Raw genomic sequence first — 7,413 nt, 5'->3', positions numbered from 1 at the left:
CAACCACCCCCCTGTGGGCAGGGACATTGAGACCTGGGGGATGTAGTGCTGGTAGAGAGGGAGGAAGGGAGGGAGGGAGGAATTCAAGGAGGATAAAAGGTTATATCTGGATCCACTGCAGGTTGTTGTTTACTCTGTTTCACCTGTGGCAATGTCAAATATCGTAATTTGCACAACAGTATAATTAGATCGCCACCAAACTGCATATCCATGTACGCAAAACACAGTATATATATATTCATAACAGAAGACCATGCGTCTTGTGCAATGATCAATGACTCACCAGCAGTGTAGTCTTCTAAATTTAGTCCCGTGCCCTATTGAGGAGTTACTCTGACAATTTACCATGGTGATGCCACCCTTATGAGCTTATCATCACTATATTCATATTCTCCCTGATACTGCTGCTCGAAAATGGTCACAAATACACTAGCGTTATTCTCTTGTTGTCAGCTGTTTTTCCTTCAAATTTTAACTTCTAAATTGCACAAAAAGAACTGAGGCACAGAAACTGAACAAAGATCACTTAATCTTGTTATATATGGCAGCAAATCACATTTGTGTCAGAGTGGAGCAATGAAAAAAGATACAGCCCAATACAAACTCCTGTAAATCTACTACCCAATTATTTTCCAACATGGTAAATCAAATTTCATACCAATATATCTATATATGAAAGAACAGACTGGCTGAGAAAGTGAGGAAATGGTACAGAATTACGTGAATTGTATTTGAATCAAGTTGTGTTTATAATGAAGTGATCCTTGTTTGCTTGAGGGTTGAGCTTTTTTGGGATGTTTTTTACAAGGAACTGAAAACACAAGTTATTAATAAATATTTTCATATAATTAGTCTGTGGAAGAGTCAGTGGAAATACTGGAAGCTCATTTAAATGCTCATTGAAGCATTTGAACAAAACTGGGCAAAACACTACAGAACAGTCTGCGTAATGTTAGTCATGTTAGTAAGTAACTGAAAATGGCTGATGCACTTTTTCAGACTTTTATCATAAAACATTGGCTGTGATTAAATAAGAGCCTGTTTTCTCATAAGGGAGGGACAAATATGCACTAATACTGGTAGTGCTTATTGAATTTCCTCCTGCAAGTATGACATAGTACAGCCAGCACAGATGATTTAAAAAAAAAAAAAAAAAGGCTAAAACAAGTGAGGTCAGAACATTGAAATGATGTCAATACCATTCCTGTACCTCATCTGCTTTCTGAACAGACTGTTACTGAGTTTCTCTAAATCAGTAGCTGTCCACTGGCTGTTATAATTTCTCTGTCAGCTCCTGGACAGGCATGTATATTACCTCTGTCAGTAAAATCTGAGTATACTCAAGATAAAGGACCTGACGTCATCCGAGGTTTCACCAGGAGGTTTTCGGCGCTTTCTGAATCCGGGTGCACAAATCTTTGGTGGTGGTAAAACATTTGTTATGGATATGGATTGGACTGTGCTCAATTGCAAAAGCACTTTCTGCTTCAGCTCTAGCCCTCTCTTTCTAACTTCTCTGTTCTGCTTTCTCGTAGGTCTTGTGTAATTATTTCAGGATTAGTTCTCCTTGGTTCCAGAAGCTTGACAGAACTGGGCACTAACATGTTTGCCTGTTTGCCCTCCTGCTTGAAAAAATTGTGTCCAACGGCATCCTTTCTGCTGATAGCAGGTTTTCTTCCTCCCAAATGCTTAGCTAATAATATACATATTTATTTCTTTATAAAAGGTACTTAAAGCATTCTAGATGTGTTGTGATTTAGCTAAACAAAATAAGCCTACACAGCTTAATTATTCAGGCTATGCTGGTGGCCTCATCTTTTTCTTTTCCACACAAATCAGTTTATTTCTTCCTAAGTACTCCCAAAAGTTTATTTAAATATTCCAGAGTGCTCTCTGCTTATAAAATAGATCTCTCCAGATGGCTATATGGACAGACAAAAAGGTAGAAACAGTGCACAGGTGCAAAGTGTAAAATTGTGGATTCCAGTGCTATAAATCCCAGTTTAAGACTTTTTCTTAAAGAAGCTAGCAGTATTTCAGCTGAAAGCAATAGTATTAAAGAGATTAAAATCCATAGGTGAGCCTGTTCTGTGAAACCCAGATTCAGAGGCATTAGTTAGAGGTTTTTTCCCCTGATCAGAAAAATCTTTCAGCGACAGTCTCTGACAAGCAAGAAACTAAACCAGCTGGAGAGTGATGAAGCAAGCCAGGAAATGTGCTGAAGGACAGACATGTCGTGGAACTTACAAAATAGCTGGAAGTCTACCAGGCATGCTGGCAAAGTGGGAAGAGGGGGAAGGTGCTAATCATGTCAGACAACATTCAAGGACAACATTCCCAGGCTCTGTGAATGGCTGATGTTGGGAAGGGAGGGGAGGACAGGTAATAGCAGCAGGTTGGAGCCAGCAAATTGAGCACTGGAGCCTGTGGTCCTTTGGAGAAAAAAGAAAAAAAAAAAAAAGATGAATCCTGATTCAAAGGAACACCACAGCCATAAGGTATAATAGTACACATAGTTATTTGCTGGGATTTAGTACTGCAGAATGGCTTTTGTCCAGCAAAAATTTTGATCCTGACTAGGAGAAATCCTACATACAAAGCACACATATGTGTTGCCTATTTGCAAACTGCTGCTCTGATTTTCCCACACTACCCGATTATCTTCCCTATGACCATTCTGCCTATCTTCTTAGCACTGCAAAGGGTTTTCCTTGCATGTCCTCAGTATTGGGTTGCTGTAAATGAAAAAACTCTGGAAAGACCAAGAAGTGAGTTGGAAGGGACAGCATTCTGCTAGATGTCATGCAAATAATATACTTGACAGTCTTGGCCTCAGTGTATCTGGGTTTCAAGTAACACAGGAAAAAAGTGAAGGAAAGAGTTAAGATGTAGACCTCATGTCAATGTAATGGTACTACCTAAAAGCTAAAATCCAAACTAGTAGAGAATATTCACATTGACTACTCTAAGGCTTACTAACTGGTCTTCCAGGATTTCTCCTACAGTTGATGGAGACAAATAAGCTCTTCCAGAGATATTTGGAGCATTTTTTATATGTTTTGTACAGCAGGAATCTCTATCTACTGGAACCTCACAAAAACAATGGACTAAAGTGGGATCCTCAGTTTGTGCAAGGAATACTTCCTGCTCACCACAGAATACATCTTCATTTAAAATTTTCAGTGAGAAAGTTGTAGAAATGCTTTATTCCGGTATTTGAAAGTTCTCGTCCTTTTCTAATCATCTCAATGGGTAAACAGACCTGGTAAGTGGCTTGCTCAAAGGTCATTTTAAAATTGCACGTACAGAATCCTCTCATAGGTGTTTAAAATTATTTTACATTGGGCCAACTAGTAAACACCATGCCTACCTGTTCCTTGTTTGCACATAACACTGGATAGCCCTGATTTTGGTTTGAGCCTCTGGATATTGTAACAGCACAAACAGGAACACAACATTTTACGAAAACAAGCAGTAAGCATGGAGTGAATTCATCGTCTAGGTGGGCTAGCCTAGAATTGTTGCTTTCCTTCTAACCATCTGCAAACTGCTCTTCTGCATTCAGTTTCTAAAATGCAGTTACCTGGCAGCTGCCTTCTACCACCTGTTTATTACATTTCTGGCATGTTTGGTTGTTAAAATATACAAATAATTTGGGACCTGCTAACCCAACAGTCACACTCAAGTCAGCTCTCATTTGTATGACAATAGTTGCAAATTATTATTTTTTTCTGGAAAGTTTTCAAAGACCAGTGAGTTGGTGAGCAGAAAATTATAACTTTTTAGCTGTGAAGAAAAAATAAGCAGAAGTATGCAGAGAATAGCTCTAAGATGTCTATTACCTACATTGCCTTCAGAGACGGCTATGAAAACCAGAATGTCTTAGTTGGAAAACAATCCAGAATAAAGAAATAGAAATGAAAATGTAGACAAGCAATGTCATGACATTTTTATCTTGGTTTGGGCTTTTACTTAGGCTAGAGCTGTTCAAAACAATCTACTAAAATTAGACACCCCGCTAGTTTTGTTTTTTTCCAGGTGTCTTTGCCCTGTAGGCCATCCAGCTCATCACTTTGTTAGCTTTTTTTGCTGTTGCTCTTGGTTTTGGAGAGAGGGCTTAAAATGGACTACTTGTGTTTTCCACCTCAAAATCAGAGAATTATGAAGAGACCACATTCATCCTTCCATGGCTTCATCTTTCAAAGGGCAGTGTTATTAAGTGCACTCAGATGTGCACAGCCTCATCTTTAATCATAAGGAAATCCCAAATAAGGGGTTCATGCACTGTCCATTATTTTGTGGTTGAGACAGCTGAGTACTCCTGGAAGGCAAGAGCTTATGGTAAGGTAAGTCAGCTGCTGTGTGTGACATGAGATAGCAACAGCCAGAAGAAAAAATCCAACTCAAGGTATTTGATTCACTCGCCAGAAAGCTATTCACTAGATTATTTCTCCTTTACAAATCCTCAGTTTAACTCATTTCAGCAAACCTCAGGAATCAATGCATAAACACGGGCAGACTGTAAGTAAATATAATTCATTACCTACCTATAAGTAGACTGAAGCCAAAACGATGGGAGAGTGAGACTGAGTGGAGCTGACACTAGTAGGTCTGAGTGCATAACCAGCTGCAGAAAAGGTATGGAGAGCAAAACCCTCCAGTTAAAATCTCTCTTACTATCTCCAATGAGTTTGAGAGTGCAGAGGGATGAACTCTAACCTAAAGCTGTACTATTATTACACTCCATATGGATAGTAGTATTTGTTAGGCTGCAAATTACTGATTGAGTCATCTTAACGGAAGAAATGATACAATTCTCATAGATCTGGTATTAGAATGCAAAAACTGTTTACGTTTTGCTTTGTCTTTACCTTTATCTGATAGTTTTGTTTCTCATTTCTTCTGCGAAATTTAATCATAAAATCATAAGTGATCCATGTAGGCCTATTGATCAGAGAACATTCCTGGGGTCTTGCACTCATATTATGCAATAGGATTTGTAGGATATCTTTATATTAATACCAAACCACTGTGGTTTTACTACATTATATAGGTATAATCTGCTGTATGAAAGAAATTATTTGAATCACAGATTTGAAAACAGGATTTTCCAATGATATCTTTTGTCTCACATCTCACCATTGCTGCCTGCAGATAGAATTTGAAATGCTCTTTGTATTAGCAAAATGGGATATTTTTTTTTTCCCAAAAGTTACTGAACACCTGCAACCAGTAGCAGCACCCAATTTCCTGTGGAGATCATAGGAACATCTTAGTGATGAGCACCCTGCTCCATAAAAGACCAAAACCTGAGGCTGGCATTTCATTGCTGCTAAGCTGAAAGTCAAAGGTTTTCCCATCAGGAAAAAGAGGAAGCTATGAGCTTGGTAACTTTGATCAACACCTTTTTTTCTGCAGTAGAAGACAGCTCTGTTAGTCCACACAGGATAACTGATGGCCAGCTACCATAGCAGGCATCACCTGTGTTGCCTCCATCATCAACTGTTTCCTTCTTCTGCTGATTTGTTTTTCTTCTTTTCTCACCACTCCTAAGTTGCATGAGAGATTCATCAAGTAAACAGGTGCTTTAGGTGAAATACCAAGAACTGAAAAAAAAAAAAAAAACCAAAAAACTTGTAAGAGTAGGAACTTGTCTAAATGCATATACATTGATCATCAGTGAAGTAATTGGTTTATTTAGGTCATATGGAGTCAATTCTCCTCAGGCTTCTCTTTACAGAATTGTGCTGAAAATGCCAGCAAAATTATGTAATGCATGCCCTTATTTCCCCTTCACTGATAATACACCATGCCACCAAAAATTGTGACTAGTGATGAGGAGATGGACTCTCATTTTTTCATTTCAGAATCACGTCTGTGAACTGCTTGACTCTGGTCCCCTAGCAAATATTTGTAACTATGTGCAATGCCAGTAAGGCTTTGTGCAGTGGGAGTAAGTGAACATTTTTGCTGAAATGGTCTTCATGAAATAGTCAGTGATGTTGGGAATTAAATTGTCAGCATTAGGCATATAGTTTCAGGCTATCTGTAGATTTTTCACAATGGTGCTATTGATCTCAAGTTTTGGGCACCAGTAAATCATTTAAAATCAATGTGACAATCTGTGCAAAGTACAGTGGGTTTGGATAAACAGCTCTAAGTTAGTATAAAGTATGTCCACATTGCATATTTGGATTAAATGAGCTACATTTTTCAGAAACTTTGTGAAATGAGAATACAAATGTAGTATTTTTTTTTTCAACGTGAAAGTTTAAAACTGTGGATGGTTGTCCTGGTTTCAGTTAGGATAGAGTTAATTTTCCTCATAGTAGCTGGTAGGGTGCTATGTTTTGGATTAGGATGAGAAGAGCGCTGATAACATGCTGATGTTTTAATTGTTGCAGAGCAGTGTTTACACCAGGCCAAGGACTTTTCGGCTTCTCGCTCTGTCCTGCCAGCGAGCAGGCTGGGGGTGCAGCAGGAGCTGGGAGGGGACAGACCCAGGACAGCTGACCCAAACTGGCCAAAGGGGTATTCCATACCATCTGACGTCATGCTAAACAATATATAGGGGTGGCTGGCCGGGGTGGGGGGCCGGCTGCTCGGGGATAGGCTGGGCATCGGTCAGCGGGTGGTGAGCAATTGCATTGTGCATCACTTGTTTCTTACACATTATTATTATTATCATTATCACTATTATTATTATTATTATTATATTCCTGTCTTAATAAACTGTCTTTATCTCAACTCACAGGCTTCACTTTCCCGTTTCTCTCCCCCATCCCAGAGAGGGAGGGGGGAGGGTGAGCGAACGGCTGTGTGGTGTTTAGCTGCTGGCCGGGTTAAACCACAACTATGGTAAAAGCTCTGATGCTGAAGCATTGTTCTGTGGTGAGCTGTAAAGGCTGCAATGAAAAGTGGTAGCATTCACATGGTTTTGCTACACATGAGCTGTCAGCTGTGTAGTCAGGTGTATGCACCAGTGGTTATCCAATTAGGCACGTGCCTCTTCAGGGGGTTCCAAGGGTCTCCCAGGTAGCACAAAACAGATTAAGTCCTCCTGCATGATTTGCTGGAAACTCCAACACAAGATGTCATACGGGTTTTTGCCAGCTGTGTGGGCTGGGGGTGGGAAGCTGCAAGAAGGGACAACTTACACCCTGCAGCAGTCCTAGGAGGGTGCTCCTGAAGTTGCAGAGATGCTGTAGATGACATTCATGTACTGAGGCTGCTATGAGGAACCGCTTCTGATTTAGGCTTTGGGGTGGGTTTCCTACACACATACACACACAGAGCATACTAAGCCTTCCACCCACCTCTGTCCCCTTGATACCACTCTGAGAGACTGCAAACCAAGAGTGCTGGAAGAGAGAAAGGAGTTCTCAGACCCTGCTGGGAGACAGCAGCATGAAG

Source organism: Anser cygnoides, chromosome 1 (genome assembly GCF_040182565.1).
Source record: "Anser cygnoides isolate HZ-2024a breed goose chromosome 1, Taihu_goose_T2T_genome, whole genome shotgun sequence".
NCBI classification, from domain to species: domain Eukaryota; kingdom Metazoa; phylum Chordata; class Aves; order Anseriformes; family Anatidae; genus Anser; species Anser cygnoides.
Note: the sequence above shows the minus strand (reverse complement) of the source record.